Here is a 17031-nt window from a genome sequence, read left to right on the forward strand (position 1 = left end):
CCCCTTCTTCTTTCTCACTTTAAACTTTTGGCAGCGTCAACCTGAACATTCACGGAATCTGACAAGGATCTGAGATGCCGTACCGAGCTCCACCAGAAGACACGCGTTTCGCTCTTAACCAAAGCATTTGACGTAATCGGGTGCCGCTAATCGTGGAACTCGTCTGCTAATGGGGAGGTAGGAGAGCAAGTGGAAATGATTAGGAGAGTTTTGATGGATGACAAGAGTTAGTCCAGCGGTAATTAGCCGTGATATGAAACGCTCGGCCCCCCCTTCAGAGGAGGAGGATAAACAGCTGACGGCGAGTTTTGGAAAGGCCGCAGGAACACCTTCTGAGTGAATATTTACAGGCAGTACCAGAAGTGAAATTAAACGTTGAATAGAAGGCTCCATTATCATATTATCTTCTTTGTTTACAAGCCAGCGGAGGGGCGCTGACGCTCCAAGTAGAGAGTTCAGCACTTTCACATTATTAGCGCAGACGGTGAGCGGCGAACGATGACAAACAGCAGCGGAGCTGATTCTACCATAATGGAGGAAAAAATAAGCTGATCTACAATGCGAAACACTTTCATATTCCCGTCTGCAAGCTCGGAGAATGAGAAACCTTGCCCTCATAATGCACGAGATTCTTACAAGCTGGATTTTTTTGCTGCATACTTATATTTAGAAAAATGCCGTAAGGTTGAAGCTTTACACCTATTTTCTGCGCTGTGGTTTTGGATGGGATGCCCCTGTAATGCTCCTGCCGCTTTTCACCGCAACACAAAAAATGACAATCATATGACCTGCGTCAGAGTGCGCCAACAGGGTCATATGCATAGCACCGCCCCCGCTCAATGACGTACTCCCCGCTGGGTAGGCGTATGCATAGCACCGCCCCCGCTCAGTGACGTACTTTCTGCTGGGCAGGGGGATATGCATAGCGCTGCCCCTGCTCAGTGACTAAATCCCCACTGGGTAGGGTCATATGCATAGCGCTGCCCCCACTCAGTGACGTATGCCCTGCAGGGCAGGGTCATATGCATAGCGCCGCCCACCGCTCAGTGATGTACTCCCTGCTGGACAGGCGCAGAGCTTGTTGCGTTGTCTCATAGATTAACCACGTTGCATCAGACCTTGTCTCCCCCTTGTGGACCAGAGCAGATTTTACATTTTAGCTATGTCCCTATTTAAAGGGACCCAGAGATGAAAGTTTCACACAAAATAAACATATCAGTCAATAGCTTGTAAAGAATAAATGCTCTACCTGATAATTTCGCCGCTTTGTTGTGCCTTTTATAGTGTTTTTTATCCATTATTGCTCCAGGAAAAATCAAATATGGCCGCCGGCTCATATCCCTTCTGCTTCCGGGTTATGAGTTGTTCTGGATGTGCTGTCTAGGCTATATGAGACTAGGCTGCTATCTAGGCTGTATGAGAAAGGCTGCAGCAGCCTTTTATCTGTGTGCTTTCATTTTGGTATGATGTGCAGCTACCTGTAGGAAGTCTCTCTCATAGGAATGAAACTGCAGTCATCATCAGTATCTATGCAAAGTGCACACAGAGAACACAGATCATATTGCAGCCACAGAGCTTCTCTCTCAGCAGCAGCAGCCCCTCCCATATCATCACAGCTCTCAGTATGCAAAGCAGGAAATCTCAGCCAGGAGGGGTCAGGCTTGGGCTTGAAAAGACTCCACAGAAGAGTGACTCAGCTATAATGATTCCAGGTCAAACCTAGACTGAGCCAGTCGGGGATTCTTATCACAGCTGATAACAGACTAATTAAGCAGATAAGAATGAAACTAAAAGCAGGGTAGGTGTTTACTGTCATGTTCCCACTGATAAATGTAATAAAATACATGAGGGTGCTTCGTCTCTGGTTCTCTTTAATCAGTAATAACTTTATCCCCACTTATGACACGTAAATGAAATATATATATTTTTTCCAAGACAAACTAGGCTTTCATTGTTTGTCATTTTTTTCCCTCGAACAATTTTGGCTTTTTTGCAATTTAATGAAAAAAAAGGAGGGAAAAAAATAGAAAAAAAATACATTATTTCTCAGATTTACTAATTTCATCTTAAAAATAAAAAGTGCTACTGTAGATAAAAAAGTGCACATTTTGTTTGGCTATTTCTACCGTTTCAAAAAACTAAGATTATGTTCCTGTCACAATGTATGGTGAAGAGAATTGATTCTAAAATAATGCTACAGTGTGTATTTTTAACTATAGACTGAGAAAATAAAGGTATTTTTATTGGCAAAAATAATCTTATTGGTTCAGGGAACATATATTCCCTTTCACCAATTAGTGCTGCAGTAGATAATGCCGGAGGTTTGCACAGGAGCAAGCTCAATCCTGCACAGCACTGCTTCTGCTACAAGACTTATATCAACGTCCTCGTGGCTTAGATGAAGTCACAGAGGACGTAGATATACTGTAGTGGTGGATAAAGTGGTTAAAGGGACTCCGAACTCTAAATAAAAATGAAATTGGTACTTACCTGGGGCTTTCTGCAGCCCACTGTAGGTCGGGAGGTTCCACGGCGTCCATCTGGCTCTTCTCCTAGGGCCTGGCCAGAAATGGCTCCCTGGCAACACTGGGGCCGAGTGTCGGGCTCCTTCTTGCTGAAACGTCACGTCTGTCGTCACCACGCGGGCCGCCTCGCGTCATCACGGCGGCCAGCGTGACTGTACTGCGCATGCGAGATTAAACCGTGCATGCACAGTACTGTCACGCCGGCCGCCGTGATGACGCGAGGCGGCCAGCGTGGTGACGACAGACGTGACGTTTCAGGGAGAAGGAGTCCGTCACTCGGGCCCAGTGACCCCGGGAGCCGCCAGGAAGCCATTTCTGGCCAGGCCCTGGGAGAAGAGCCATATGGACGCCGTGAGACCTCCCGACCTACGGTGGGCTGCAGAAAGCCCAAGATGAGTATCAATTTCGTTTTTATTTAGAGCTCGGAGTCCCTTTAAAGAACACCTGAAGTGAGAGGGATATGGAGGTGGCTATATTTGTTTCCTGTTAAACTGTACCAGTTGCCTGGCTGTCCTGCTGATCAATTTGGCTGCAGTAGTGTCTGAATCACACCAGAAAGAAGCATGCAGCTAATCCAGTCACACTTCAATCAGAGCACCTGATATGCTGCATGCTTGTTCAGGGTCTATGGCTAAAGGTATTAGAGGCAGAGGATCAGCAGGACAGCCAGGGACGGTATAGTAGAAGTTAGCGCTCTCGCCTTGCAGCGCTGGCTCCCCGGTTCGAATCCCAGCCAGGTCAACATCTGCAAGGAGTTTGTATGTTCTCCCTGTGTCTATGTGGGTTTCCTCCGGGCACTCTGGTTTCCTCCCACATCCCAAAAACATACAGATAAGTTAATTGGCTTCCCCCTAAATTGGCCCTAGACTGCGATACATACACTATATAATACATACATAGACATAGGACTATGTAGGGGTTAGAGTGTGAGCTCCTCTGAGGACAGTCAGTGACATGACTATATACTCTGTACAGTGCTGCAGAAGATGTCAGTGCTATATAAATACATAATAATAATATGGTAGGACATTAGACTATGGTAGGATTAGATTGTGAGCCCCTCTGAGGACAGTCAGTGACATGACTATTTACTCTGTAATGTGCTGCAGAAGATGTCAGTGCTATATAAATACATAATAATAATATGGTAGGACATTAGACTATGACTATGGTAGGATTAGATTGTGAGCCCCTCTGAGGACAGTCAGTGACATGACTATGTACTCTGTAATGTGCTGCAGAAGATGTCAGTGCTATATAAATACATAATAATAATATGGTAGGACATGAGACTATGACTATGGTAGGATTAGAGTGTGAGCTCCTCTGAGGACAGTCAGTGACATGACTATGTACTCTGTACAGTGCTGCAGGAGATGTCAGTGCTATATAAATACATAATAATAATATGGTAGGGCATTACACTATGACTATGGTAGGATTAGAGTGTAAGCTCCTCTGAGGACAGTTAGTGACATGACTATGTACTCTGTAATGTGCTGCAGAAGATGCCAGTGCTATATAAATACATAATAATAATATGGTAGGACATGAGACTATGACTATGGTAGGATTAGAGTGTGAGCTCCTCTGAGGACAGTCAGTGACATGACTATGTACTCTGTACAGTGCTGCAGAAGATGTCACTGCTATATAAATACATAATAATAATATGGTAGGACATTAGTCTATGACTATGGTAGGGATTAGATTGTGAGCCCCTCTGAGGACAGTCAGTGACAAGACTATATACTCTGTACAGCGCTGCAGAAGATGTCAGTGCTATATAAATACATAATAATAATATGGTAGGACATTAGACTATGACTATGGTAGGATTAGAGTGTGAGCTCCTCTGAGGGCAGTCAGTGACATGACTATGTACTCTGTACAGTGCTGCAGAAGATGTCACTGCTATATAAATACATAATAATAATATGGTAGGACATTAGTCTATGACTATGGTAGGGATTAGATTGTGAGCTCCTCTGAGGACAGTCAGTGACAAGACTATATACTCTGTACAGTGCTGCAGAAGATGTCAGTGCTATATAAATACATAATAATAATATGGTAGGACATGAGACTATGACTATGGTAGGATTAGAGTGTGAGCTCCTCTGAGGACAGTCAGTGACATGACTATGTACTCTGTACAGTGCTGCAGAAGATGTCAGTGCTATATAAATACATAATAATAATAATAAGATGGTAGGACATTAGGCTATGACTATGGTAGGATTAGAGTGTGAGCTCCTCTGAGGACAGTCAGTGACATGACTATGTACTCTGTAATGTGCTGCAGAAGATGTCAGTGCTATATAAATACATAATATTATGGTAGGACATTAGACTATGACTATGGTAGGATTAGATTGTGAGCTCCTTTGAGGACAGTCAGTGACATGACTATGTACTCTGTAATGTGCTGCAGGAGATGGCAGTGCTATATAAATACATAATAATAATATGGTAGGACATTAGACTATGACTATGGTAGGATTAGAGTGTGAGCTCCTCTGAGGACAGTCAGTGACATGACTATGTACTCTGTACAGTGCTGCAGGAGATGTGACTGCTATATAAATACATAATAATAATATGGTAGGACATTAGACTATGACTATGGTAGGATTAGATTGTGAGCTCCTCTGAGGACAGTCAGTGACATGACTATGTACTCTGTAATGTGCTGCAGAAGATGTCAGTGCTATATAAATACATAATAATAATATGGTAGGACATTACACTATGACTATGGTAGAATTAGATTGTGAGCTCCTCTGAGGACAGTCAGTGACATGACTATGTACTCTGTAATGTGCTGCAGGAGATGTCAGCACTATATAAATACATAATAATAATATGGTAAGACATTAGACTATGGTAGGATTAGAGTGTGAGCTCCTCTGAGGACAGTCAGTGACATGGCTATGTACTCTGTAATGTGCTGCAGAAGATGTCAGTGCTATATAAATACATAATAATAATATGGTAGGACATTAGACTATGACTATGGTAGGATTAGAGTGTGAGCTCCTCTGAGGACAGTCAGTGACATGACTATGTACTCTGTACAGTGCTGCAGAAGATGTCAGTGCTATATAAATACATAATAATAATATGGTAGGACATTAGACTATGACTGTGGTAGTGATTAGATTGTGAGCTCCTCTGAGGACAGTCAGTGACATGACTATATACTCTGTAATGTGCTGCAGAAGATGTCAGTGCTATATAAATACATAATAATAATATGGTAGGACATTAGTCTATGACTATGGTAGGGATTAGATTGTGAGCTCCTCTGAGGACAGTCAGTGACAAGACTATATACTCTGTACAGCGCTGCGTAGTATGTTGGCGCTATAGAAATTAATTAACTTCGCCACAAGGGAGCGCAGCAGGTTTTTTTTAATCATGTAGCGAGCCTAGGGCTTGCTACATGATAGCCGCTGCTCAGCGACATCCCCCCGCCCGCTTCGATCAGGAAATCCCGGGATTTCCTGGTGGGCTTTCCCCGTCGCCATGGCGACAGGGCGGGATGACGTCAGCGACGTCATGACGTCATTGGGAGTCCCGATCCACCCCTCAGCGCTAACTGGCACTGATTGGCCAGGCAGCGCACGGGGTCGGGGGTCAGCAAAAAAAAAAAATTAAGCAGATCGGCCCAGCAGGGCCTGAGAAAACCTCCTGTGCGGCTTACCCCGAATTACCGCCAGGGAGGTTAAATAAATAAAATAAACAGAGTTTGTATGTTCTCCCCGTGTCTGCGTGGGTTTCCTCTGGGCACTCCGGTTTCCTCCCACATCCCAAAAACATACAGATAGATTAATTGGCTTCCCCCTAAATTGGCCCTAGACTACGATACACACACTACACAATACATACATAGACATATGACTATGGTAGGGATTAGATTGTGAGCCCCTCGGAGGGACAGTTAAAGGACATCTGTAGTCAGAGGGATATCGAGACTGCCATATATATTTCCTTTTAAGCAATACCAGTTGCCTGGCTTTGCTGCTTATTATCTGCCTTTAATACTTAGACATAGAGACTGAACCAGCATTCAGCAGATCAGGTGTTTCTGACATTATTGTCAGATCTGATCAAATTAACTGCATGCTTGTTTCTGGTGTTAGTCAGACACTACTGCAGCCAAATAGATCGGCAGGGCTGCCAGGCAACTGGTATTGTAAGAAAAATAAATATGTCAGCCTCCATATTCTTCTCACTTCAGTTGCCCTTTAAGTGACAAGATGATATACTCTGTACAGGTCTACGGAAGATGTCGGCTCTATATGAATACTAAATAAATACATTTTTATAAATGAGAGGGTAATGTCTTACTGTTCAAATTTTTTTCCTGCTTAACCTTAACCAACCCCCCCAACTGAAACCTAACCCTAACCACCCCCCCCCCCCCCACAATTGGTGCCTAATTCTAACCACCCCCCTCCCCCGACTGATGCCTGACCCTAACCAACCCCCCCAACTGAAACCTAACCCTAACCACCTCCCAACTGGTGCCTAACCAACCCCCAAAACCGATGTCTAACCCTAACTGGCCCCCCCCCAACCAATTCCTAACCTTAACCCCCCCAATCAATTCCTAACCTTAACCCCCCAACCTATCCCTAACCCTAAGAGACCCTGCAACCTATGCCTAACCAACCCCCCTAACTGGTGGCTAACCCTAACTACCCCCCCCCCCCCCCGAATTAAACCTAATGCTAACCAAACCCCCAACCGATGACTTACCCTGACCAACACACCCAACCTATGTCAAATCCTAACTGAACCCCCAACCTAACCCTAACCGATCCGGCACTGCCATAGGCTCTCATGCTCACAACCATGATTAGCGGCTATAAGTAGTCTTTTAGGCACCAGAGGCAGCCAATAAAATGGCAGCGCCCGAAGTGCCGCGATGCCTAATTACCTGCTTTGTGTGGATGTGCTGGTAGCAGAGGCAGAATGGTCAGGTAACAGTATACTATCTCTATATCCATAAAACACTTGTGGTCCGTTAAAACGCTGTTCACACCTTGCTATATATCACTGCATGCGACCATTAGTGCTGCCTGATTTTTGCGCTTTGTCTTATCTCTGTTGTTTGTTACACGATTGCTATCCGTCTCTCTCCGCTGGCTTATTACCCCATCGCGGGCGCCGCACTCCTGCGGGACGATGTAATACTAACTGTTATTGCTTAATCTTCGGAAGATTCTTCCACGCTTGTCCCGTCAGCTCGGGAAGCCGCATGTCACCGGAAAAACCAATACAAATCTCCTTCCCCAGGTCTCTCTCCGCTCCGGCCAAACGCAATTTTTTCCCCCTTAATAAAAACGTCTCTCTCTATTTTTCACTTGTGCGGCTGATGTCAGCGGCGGATTCCCAAAGGAAGCGTTTTCCTCTGCCGCGCCATTCGCTGACCTCTGGTGAGTGTATATTGTGCGGTAGACTCTCCAGCTGCAGCTAAACCCGCGGACGGCTCAATTACATTGTTCAAACGCTTCGCTTTTACAGGTGACAAGCTTTTATATTCCGCTGTTTTCCGAGACACAAAACAAAATCGCCAGTACGCAATAAAGGAGGAAGTTTTATCTGATGTTGTTTTCAAACTACGGAGGTAAAAAAAAAAAAAAAAAGCAAAGAAAGGTTCTTCTGCTTTTGGGGGTTTAGGATTGATCTTCGTGTCTTCTGAGATAAGTCAGCAGTGTGGAGATTAAGGCCTGAAACCCACTACAAATCGCAATCGCTAGCGGTTGTAATTAGCATTTTGTAAGAGATTTCATGAGCGTTTTCTGGCGATTTTGGTAGCGATTTTAAAAAGTGTAAGCTTTTTGCCAGCAATTGTGATAGCGATATGCGATTAGCGATTTTAATTCTGATTAATCCTTTCAATTTATTTTAATTTTTTACAGTGTGCAATAATTTAAAATCGCACACAAATCTCTCTGTATATCAATTCTAGGGATAGTCGGAAATGCCAATTTCCGTTTCCACGGTAAATCCACATTTCGCCATTGCCAATTACCGATTCCGCTTTCTGCTACCAATTTCCGCATTCCAATGCGGAATTTCCGCCATAAATCGCGGAAATTCCGCCCGACTTTAATATCGATTTTCTCAAAAACTATAAGGTCTTTTTGAAAACTTTTTTTTTTGCATCTTGTTCAGAAGTTTCTGTTTAATAAACCCTGAAAATTTGGTGTTTCCGACTTTAGCGGTTGATAGCAAAGTCCCCTTAAGTCCTAGAAACACCACATTTTCAGAGTTTATTAAACGGAATTTTCCGAACAAGATGCAAAAAAAGTTTTCAAAAAGACCTTATAGTTTTTGAGAAAATCGATGTTAAAGTCGGGTGGAATTTCCACGTTTTGCGGCAGAAATTTCAGCGATTTCCGGTGGAAATTCGCCTACCGCACTTGCATTACCGATTTTCGCATTCCGATGCGGAAATGCAATTTCCGATCGGAATTTCGGAAATTGCATTTCCGCGGAAGCTGAATGAGCATCCCTAATCGATTCATGAGCGATATGTCAGCGCTTCAAAACTTTACATTGAAGCGCAAACGCTCTCAAATTGCTGCATGTTCTGCAATTGCAAATTTGCTAATCGCAATCGCTACTGTGAAATTTCTTACATTTATTTACACTGGGAGAGCGTTCAGGGAAATCGCTAGCGATTTAAAGCACTCCCTAAGGGCTCGTTCACACTAGAAATCGCAAAACGTTAGCGATTACCGCTAGTGTTTTGTGGGCACGATTTTTCCACGATAAATTAGCATTTTGGGAGCGATCACGATTAGTGGTTCTATACATGTTAATTGCAATCGCTCCAGATCCATCCAATGGCGATTGCTTGCTGGCAAACCGCTGCAGGTATCGCGTTTGCGATTAGCGATAATTGCAAAACGCCCGTGATCGTGGCAGTGAAGTAAAACGCTAGCGGTTAGCAGGAATTGCGCGATTCCCGCTTAGGTGTGAACAGGGCCTAAACGCTCAAAAAAGCGCTCTGATGGGTTCCAGGTCTGATGCAGACATACTGTAATTATGGCAAATTGGCAATCATCGTCAAAGAACAGAGACTCACAAAAAATCAAATACAGGAACAAAAACAATCTGAAAAGGGGTGTGAGCGTTCAGGGCCTGTTCAAACCCCAGTGAGGTCCTAGGGCAAAGGTAACCTGGGACCCCCTTCCAACACCCCCCTCTCGGCAAGCAAAAACGGAGCAGAGCGTCGGAGCAGGCAAGTTGTGATACTACACAGTGCAGGGGCCCCGGGGAGCAATTGGGGGATACCTGGGGGCACTTCCGCAGCGTTGAGGGCCCTGGGGCAAGTGACTCTTTGCCTGCAAGGTAGTGCCGGTGTAATGACAAATATTGCAACCTGTAATATTTTGCAACTTGAATGGACTGTGCTTAACTGCGCAAGCGTCATTATTTGCAACTGCCGGTGTTTAGTTACCTCCGGGGGAGGGGGGTTTATTAGTTGCCAATGGGGGGGGGTTATCACTTCCCTCCAGGGAGGGTTATTAGTTGCCCACCAGGGGGGTTGTTTATTCCCTCGGGGAGGGGGGTATTAGTTACCCAGTAGAGGAGTGTTCTGTGTGAGAATAGGGTTAGGTAAGGATTCTGATACAAAATCATCAATGGTTAGGTTGCACTTTCTGATAGCTATAAATATAAATAATTGCAGCCGGTTGCAAAATATGATAAAGTTGCAAACATTTTCACCACGTGGGCCCTGTAAGCGTTGGCTCACCTTAAAAAAAATGGCAGTGGGAGATTAAGCCGGCCATTAACAAGCTGCTCACCCTCCCCTCTCCACAGTGCAGAACAGGCTGCTCAGAGGAGCCCGCAGTGTGTCTACACAAGTACCTTTGGAAAAGTGTCACTTTTCACGAATATCACGCCCGCAAAACACTAGCGGTAATCGCTAGCGTTTTGCGATTTCTAGTGTGAAAGATTTCATGTCTGTGTTTCTGTTCAGGGTAGTTCCAAGTAACGATGCTGGGTCTATTTTCTTCTGTACCAAAAAATACACAAAAAATCAACCAAACTGAGAGGGATATGGAGGCTGACATATTTGTACCCTATTTAACAATGCAGATTGCATATCTCCCAACTTTTACCACACCCCTGATCACGCCCCCGACACGCCCCTAGTCACGCATACCATAAAGATTTCATGAGAAAAATAGTTTTGTTTTATAATTCAGACCACACTGGTTCCTTCTATCCTCGTTAATTTTCCTTCAGATTAATATTTTAAAATTAGTTGCAAATCAATTTAATTTACGCGTGATTCACGGCAATTTTTCCGCATCACTAAGGCCATGACCCGCACGCCATGATCCGCATGGATCACGACATCGCATCAAATCTGGATCACGGCATGCGTACACAAATACGGGTCACGACCCGTTATCGCGGCCGTGATGCGGCCGTGATGCGGATTTTTCATGTCACTGGGCCAATCAGAGGCCCCTGACGCAGCCTAGAGCAACCAATCAAAGGAGGGGAGGCTTGCTACCTTGTTGAAACTTCCAAACAGTTGTACGCTTGCCCATTGCCCAGCACGCAATAGAACACGTACGTTTTTACGTGTACGAGCCAAAGTAACGCATGCGCATGCGCAGTTAGTGAGTATGGGTACTGACCCGTTATTACGCATTAAAGACTATGGCATGTACATACATGCGGATTTTTTGACCTACCGATACGCCTGCGCATGCGCAGTTATTGAGTACTGGTAATGCCGCAAGCTCATACGCAATGAAGACTACGACACGTACATACATGCGGATATGTATGTACGCATCGCCTACCTATCCGCATGCGCACTCTCAGCTGTCAACACGAACATTTCTACGCATGGCGATACGCACGGAAAGTGTACGGGTCACGACCAGTCACGACACGGCATTGCGAATTTTTTGCCATACTGAACACGGGGAAAGACGGGGTCGAGCCGGTTGCGGCAAAATACACGGGACGCGATCACGGGTTGACACGGATGCAGCTCCAATAATAACGGCTGCATGCGGATCCGTGATCAAGAGGTATTTGAGCATCACTGACCACAACTAGCACATTTCAGAACTCTGTGTGAGAATGAAGAAAGTGCTGTGTTTATATTACTCTCCGAGGACACTTGGGAAGGTTTTCTGCAGGTAGAGATTTAATAATGAATGTTTCCTTTAAATCACGCCACGTTTCCCCGCCATTAAATCAAGAAACGCTCATCGGCCGCGACGCCTTCGCTTTAACCCTCCTGAATTATGCAGCGCTGCTTTTCTAACACCTGAGAGAGTAAATGGGCGATGTGAAAAGCGCTAATAGCCGTTGTGTGTTTCGCTCGATGTCTCCGAGACCCAGGCCTGACCGGCTTCCTGCTCATTTTACCCCTGATAAATAAAATATGGCGTCTTTCATTTCCCCAACGTGCGAAAAGGCACTTAGAAGAAAAGCCCGGAACTAAGAGAGCATTAGGAAAGTCGCCCGTGCGGCACCTGCCTCTCTGGAGGGGTCGCTGGAAGGTTCCCTGACCAGGCGCTCCCCCCTCCCACCCTGCGGGGGCGACATTTGCACGACTCCTGACGGGGATGTGGCGAGAGACCTGGTTGCCGGCTAAATTTAGGACAGCCTTATGTGAATCCTCAGGCCCGGCGGCTATGTGAAGAGAAAGGCTCAGGATGTTTTGACGGAGACCGCCAGGAATAGAGAAGCCAGGCTGCTGCCCCAGTTTAGGAAGTCCCAGAGCAGAGCCGCAGTGCATGCTGGGAAGTGGTCTGAGGGCAACATACAGCGAGTGCTGTGCTAGGCTTACTGCTAATCCATCTCGCTAAGTGTGTCAGAAGGAAGGTGGAATAATGGGAGGGGGAATAATAAGAGGGCTATATCAAGGAGTAACTTTTAAAGGATACCAGAGCTGAACCATACAGTAAAAATGTCAGCCTATTGCCTGCAAATGCCCCCTGTAGCCACTTCCTGGTCAGCCGGGTCGTGTTGTAGTGCGCAGAAGCAGGAAAAAAGGGCGCATGCAGCAAGTGGACAAAATGGGCGCTGCCAGAGGAGCCAGTATAGAATAGAGGTCTTCAGGCGCCAGAGTGGAAATTTGGGTGCCCAATATATAACTGTCGCTGGTACAAGCATTGCAGGCGCCTGAATGCCGCTATTCTGTATTGATACCTATGGCAGCACTCATTCCACTTATATATAAAAAGAGAACCGAGAGCCCAATATAGTGTAGTAAGTCAAGGCAGTTGATATAATGGAAAAGAGTCAAATATATACTCACAAAGCAGGGTTACCTGCAGGCAACCACTGTACAGGCAGGTGAGGAGATTAACTTGTCCTCACTCAGGATTAAGAAGTCGCTCTCTGTAGACGTGAAGAAAAAGGGGTATTCCCTCCACCTGGGGTGGATGTATAACGTATAACAATTTGAACAGAGGCGCCAAAAGTATAAGATCAATTTTTAAAAGGTTAAAAAATGCTTGGGAGGCAGCGGTGGACTTACCCCCTTTAAGCAGACACAACAAGCTGTGTATTTCAACAAAAGGGATATATTTATTGGTACACTCCAAGGGATAATTCACAATGCGTTTCGCAGGCCTAAACCCGCTTCATCAGGTAGTAGGGGTCAGAGTACACAACAGCGATATGTCAGGAACACACCTGGCGCCTTTTAGTCCACTTGTCCCTATAATGCCGGCTGTACCTGCATTCTGCAGCGCTCCCCCTCATGCAATTCCTCTGTCCCTCTCCCCATTGCGCTGGAAGACACCAAGACCGGGGAAAGAGGTTGGGTTGGGTGGGCACACCTCCTGCAGTTTCTCTGGCTGACCCGTGAAGTTTGTAAGAGGATCTGGCTGACATCAGCCTATGAGAGCCGATCGCTCTCTGTGCCTCCCAGGGGTGTGTCACACGCCTGTCCCCTGTACAACACTGCCATAGATTGCACCGCTGTACACTGTAAACAGACGGCGGTTTCACCGTCTAACATTCTCCTAGCGGCGATCGCCGCTGGGAGACTGATGGCGGAGCAGAGCCTGAATAGGCGCATATGATCTACTGCAAGAAACCCGCCCCAGAACTTAACTCCAATTAGTATCACGCGGTCCTGGGGCTGCCGCCGCGTTCACGCCCATCGGCTTGACGTGGTCGTTAGGTAGTTAAGTAATATTCACCTTCCATTTTTGATCTTCAGCGTCCTCCACATCAGCTGCACAGTCCAGCATCTCCTAACAACTTGTAAACAATTACAACATACCAAAAACTGTGGGCACATGGCATTCTTAGCCTGCCCTAAATCCAACTGCTTATTCCCCACCCCCCATATCACCATGGATAACCATGACGGACAGATTACAGTCATGTTTTGATTTTTATTAGTTTCTGCATAAACTTGACCTAAAACATTACCCGTTTTTCATGAACATGGTAAACATTGTAAAACAAGTCAATAAGAACCCAATGAAACCAGCCCGAGATATTGTGCCAAAGTCACACATCTGTGTGTGGAAGGCAAATATGAGGGAATCTTGAAATTCACTCAAATAATCTGCAAAACATTTTAAAACATCTGTAATCAACCTAAAGCAAGATGGAGATCATAATTTATCTGCATTAATATGAGATTTTCTGACAGTATCATAAAGTTTGAATTATCACACGGAAGTTATTATGGCATATTGATGACATTTAGTCAGTGTCATCATTAGTCGCTTGCACAATGTTGCGGAAATCAGCTCATTGTGACTTTAGTCACTTCTGGCACATTCTGTAAAAGAGATAAAAGTGTGAGATGGAGAAGACTGAGGCTCCCAGTGTGATAATTTAGTGCCAGCATTTAAAGGGTAATAGTGCTTGACCAAAATAATCCTCATCATCTTTCTCCAACTTCGTCCACATCTGCCTTGAAAGGTCACGCCGTGTTTTTAGAAAGGGGTTAGCAAAAGTCGAACCCAGCAAGCAGACCGGATCAGTGAATAATAGCGCACAGCGCCTATGCATAAAAATGGCGCCGCATTAAAAAGAAACGCTTATCGCTATTTATCGTTAGTACTGCATAATAATGGCGCACAGGGAAAAAAGAAGAAAAACGGCATACAGTAATGTTATTTATCAATAGTGGCACACACTAACGTTATTTATCAATAGTGGCACACACTAACGTTATTTATCAATAGTGGCACACACTAACGTTATTTATCAATAGTGGCACACACCAATGTTATTTAGCAATAGTGCCGTTCATTTGCCAAACAGAAGACGTTATTGTGCACAGTAAGATTTATTTATCAATAGCGCCCTACATAAGCCAAACTGCAGACGTTATTTAACTGCAAAACGGTGAATGGATTTAATGTAACACTGTCAAGGTTAGGGTTAGGCACCACTGGGGGGGTGGTTAGAGTTAGGCACCTTTAGAGGGGGGTCTTAGGGTTAGGCACCATCAGGGGGGGGTCTTAGGGTTAGGCACCACCAGGGGGGTCTTAGGGTTAGGCACCACCAGGGGGGTGTTTAGGGTTAACCACCACCAGGGGGTGGTTAGGATTAGGCACCACCAGGGGGGTGGTTAGGGTTAGGCACCACCAGGTGGGTGGTTAGGGTTAGGCACCACCAGGGGGGTCTTAGGGTTAGGCACCACCAGGGGGGGTCTTAGGGTTAGGCACCACCAGGGGGGTGGTTAGGGTTAGGCACCACCAGGGGGGTGGTTAGGGTTAGGCACCACCAGGGGGGTGGTTAGGGTTAGGCACCACCAGGGGGGTCTTAGGGTTAGGCACCACCAGGGGGTCTTAGGGTTCGGCACTACCAGGGGGGTTTAGGGGTTAGGGATAGGTACAGAGAGGGTTCTGTGTGTTAACGCTAAATAACAATAAGGCTTTAACGTTAAATAGCGATAAGCTGCAAACGGATTAGCGGCAACGCCATGCCTCATTATTCGCAGGCGCCATTTTCAGATGGATCCCAAGCAGACACCTTAGACATGTGTGGTTTATCATAGTTTTCCACACACTATTGATCATTTGGATAGTTGTTCGTCTGACTTAGAGGATTAAACACTCACACTTTTTTCACTGCTGTATCGTCCTTCAGTGATGGTCTCCCACGTCTTGGCCCTTCTGTGAGGGACGTGACCACAGTGGAAATTCCTTTTCCACCTCACAATAGTGTCATAAGAGGGGCAATCGTTTCCACAGACTGCCATCATCTCATCATGAATTTACACTTGAAATGCAGGCGATGCGAGTCTCAATCTTTTTCATCTCACACTTTAGTCACTTCTGGTACAACCTGTAAAAGAAATAACGGCCATAATATCTTCCAGGTAATTAAACTTTACGATACCCTTCGTTCTTGGAAAGTTGTGTGCACTCTTGTACGAGTTGGTTCCTCTACGAGCTTCACTCCTGGATGGATCCTCAGACCTTTTTCTGATGAACATTTTGAGCCAGACTTCTTTCGAATATGGGAATTGAAATGACAGAGTTCTGAGCTTGCAGTGCGTACACGGTGGCACACTAGGATCATTATCATTCGTCTTCTACAAGAAGGTAAGCATGTAATCCTCATCATTCACAGTACATCACTCCCACCACATCCCAGTGGAGAACCTGCCGCTACAAACCTTCCTTCTATCTACAGATGAAACCCTTCGCAGACTCTACGCATTTAGAGGTACATCAAAGAAGGCCTCCTTGAAGTTCCTTCAGATCTGCGTTCTCTCTAGGCTAGCTCACAGGTGGCTTGCAGGGATCAGTAGAGAGGATACGTGTCTAAATTGATGCCAGAGGCTCCTTATTTCATGTCTCACCAAAAAATACCGTATTTCTTCCATCTTGGATACTAGAGGCTCCCTAAAGAAATAAAAATAAAAGGATCAAAAATAAGAGACCCTCACATGAAGCCAGTTGATACACAGTACACCTCCAATAATCTGATTGTTGGGTAGACAAATCCATCGATACGAAGAGGAGTCATAGCCAACATCAAGGCCAATGTCTTTCTCGGGTTTCTATGATAATGCTGGATGTTAACATTTCCTACACCAACAAGAATAGATCCATTGTGCGAGTCATCTGGATGGGCTAACAACTTTAGAGTGAAGGTCACCTGGGATGTTCCACAAGGTCAATGGCCCTGAACTTTGCAGGACGCAGCTAACTTTGGGGGGGGGGGGGGGGGGGGGGGGAGGGAGAGGTGGTTGATCAGATCACGCCTAAACATGGCCACGTGCCTGAAGCCACATTGCTGTACACATGTTCCGTGGACATCCGATTGTTTCAGTTGTCTAGCCTGAAGACGTGAGCAGCCCTGACACTTGCCCCAAGTTTCAGGGCCTGTTTCCACTTGACGTGACTCCCTTGGCATTAAAGGGGCCCATACACTAGTCGATTTCAGCCATCGATCTATCGAATCGATCAATCGATTGGTTCTATCAAATCGATCAATCGATTGGAAACCAACTATCGAATCAGCCGATCGA

At 45.5% G+C, this 17031-nt stretch overlaps 2 long non-coding RNA genes across 3 annotated transcripts in view; one reads left to right on the forward strand and one right to left on the reverse strand.

Moving 5' to 3' along the window:
- Positions 1-17031, reverse strand: part of LOC137528599 (uncharacterized) — a 282718-nt gene that overhangs the window by 38239 nt on the left and 227448 nt on the right. The window lies entirely within an intron of this gene.
- On the forward strand, positions 7288-16396 carry LOC137528600 (uncharacterized). The gene is made up of 3 exons (XR_011023438.1): positions 7288-7513; positions 15874-16099; positions 16191-16396. It is a non-coding gene; the product is annotated as an uncharacterized lncRNA (long non-coding RNA).

This window comes from Hyperolius riggenbachi, chromosome 8, assembly GCF_040937935.1.
Source record: "Hyperolius riggenbachi isolate aHypRig1 chromosome 8, aHypRig1.pri, whole genome shotgun sequence".
NCBI lineage: Eukaryota > Metazoa > Chordata > Amphibia > Anura > Hyperoliidae > Hyperolius > Hyperolius riggenbachi.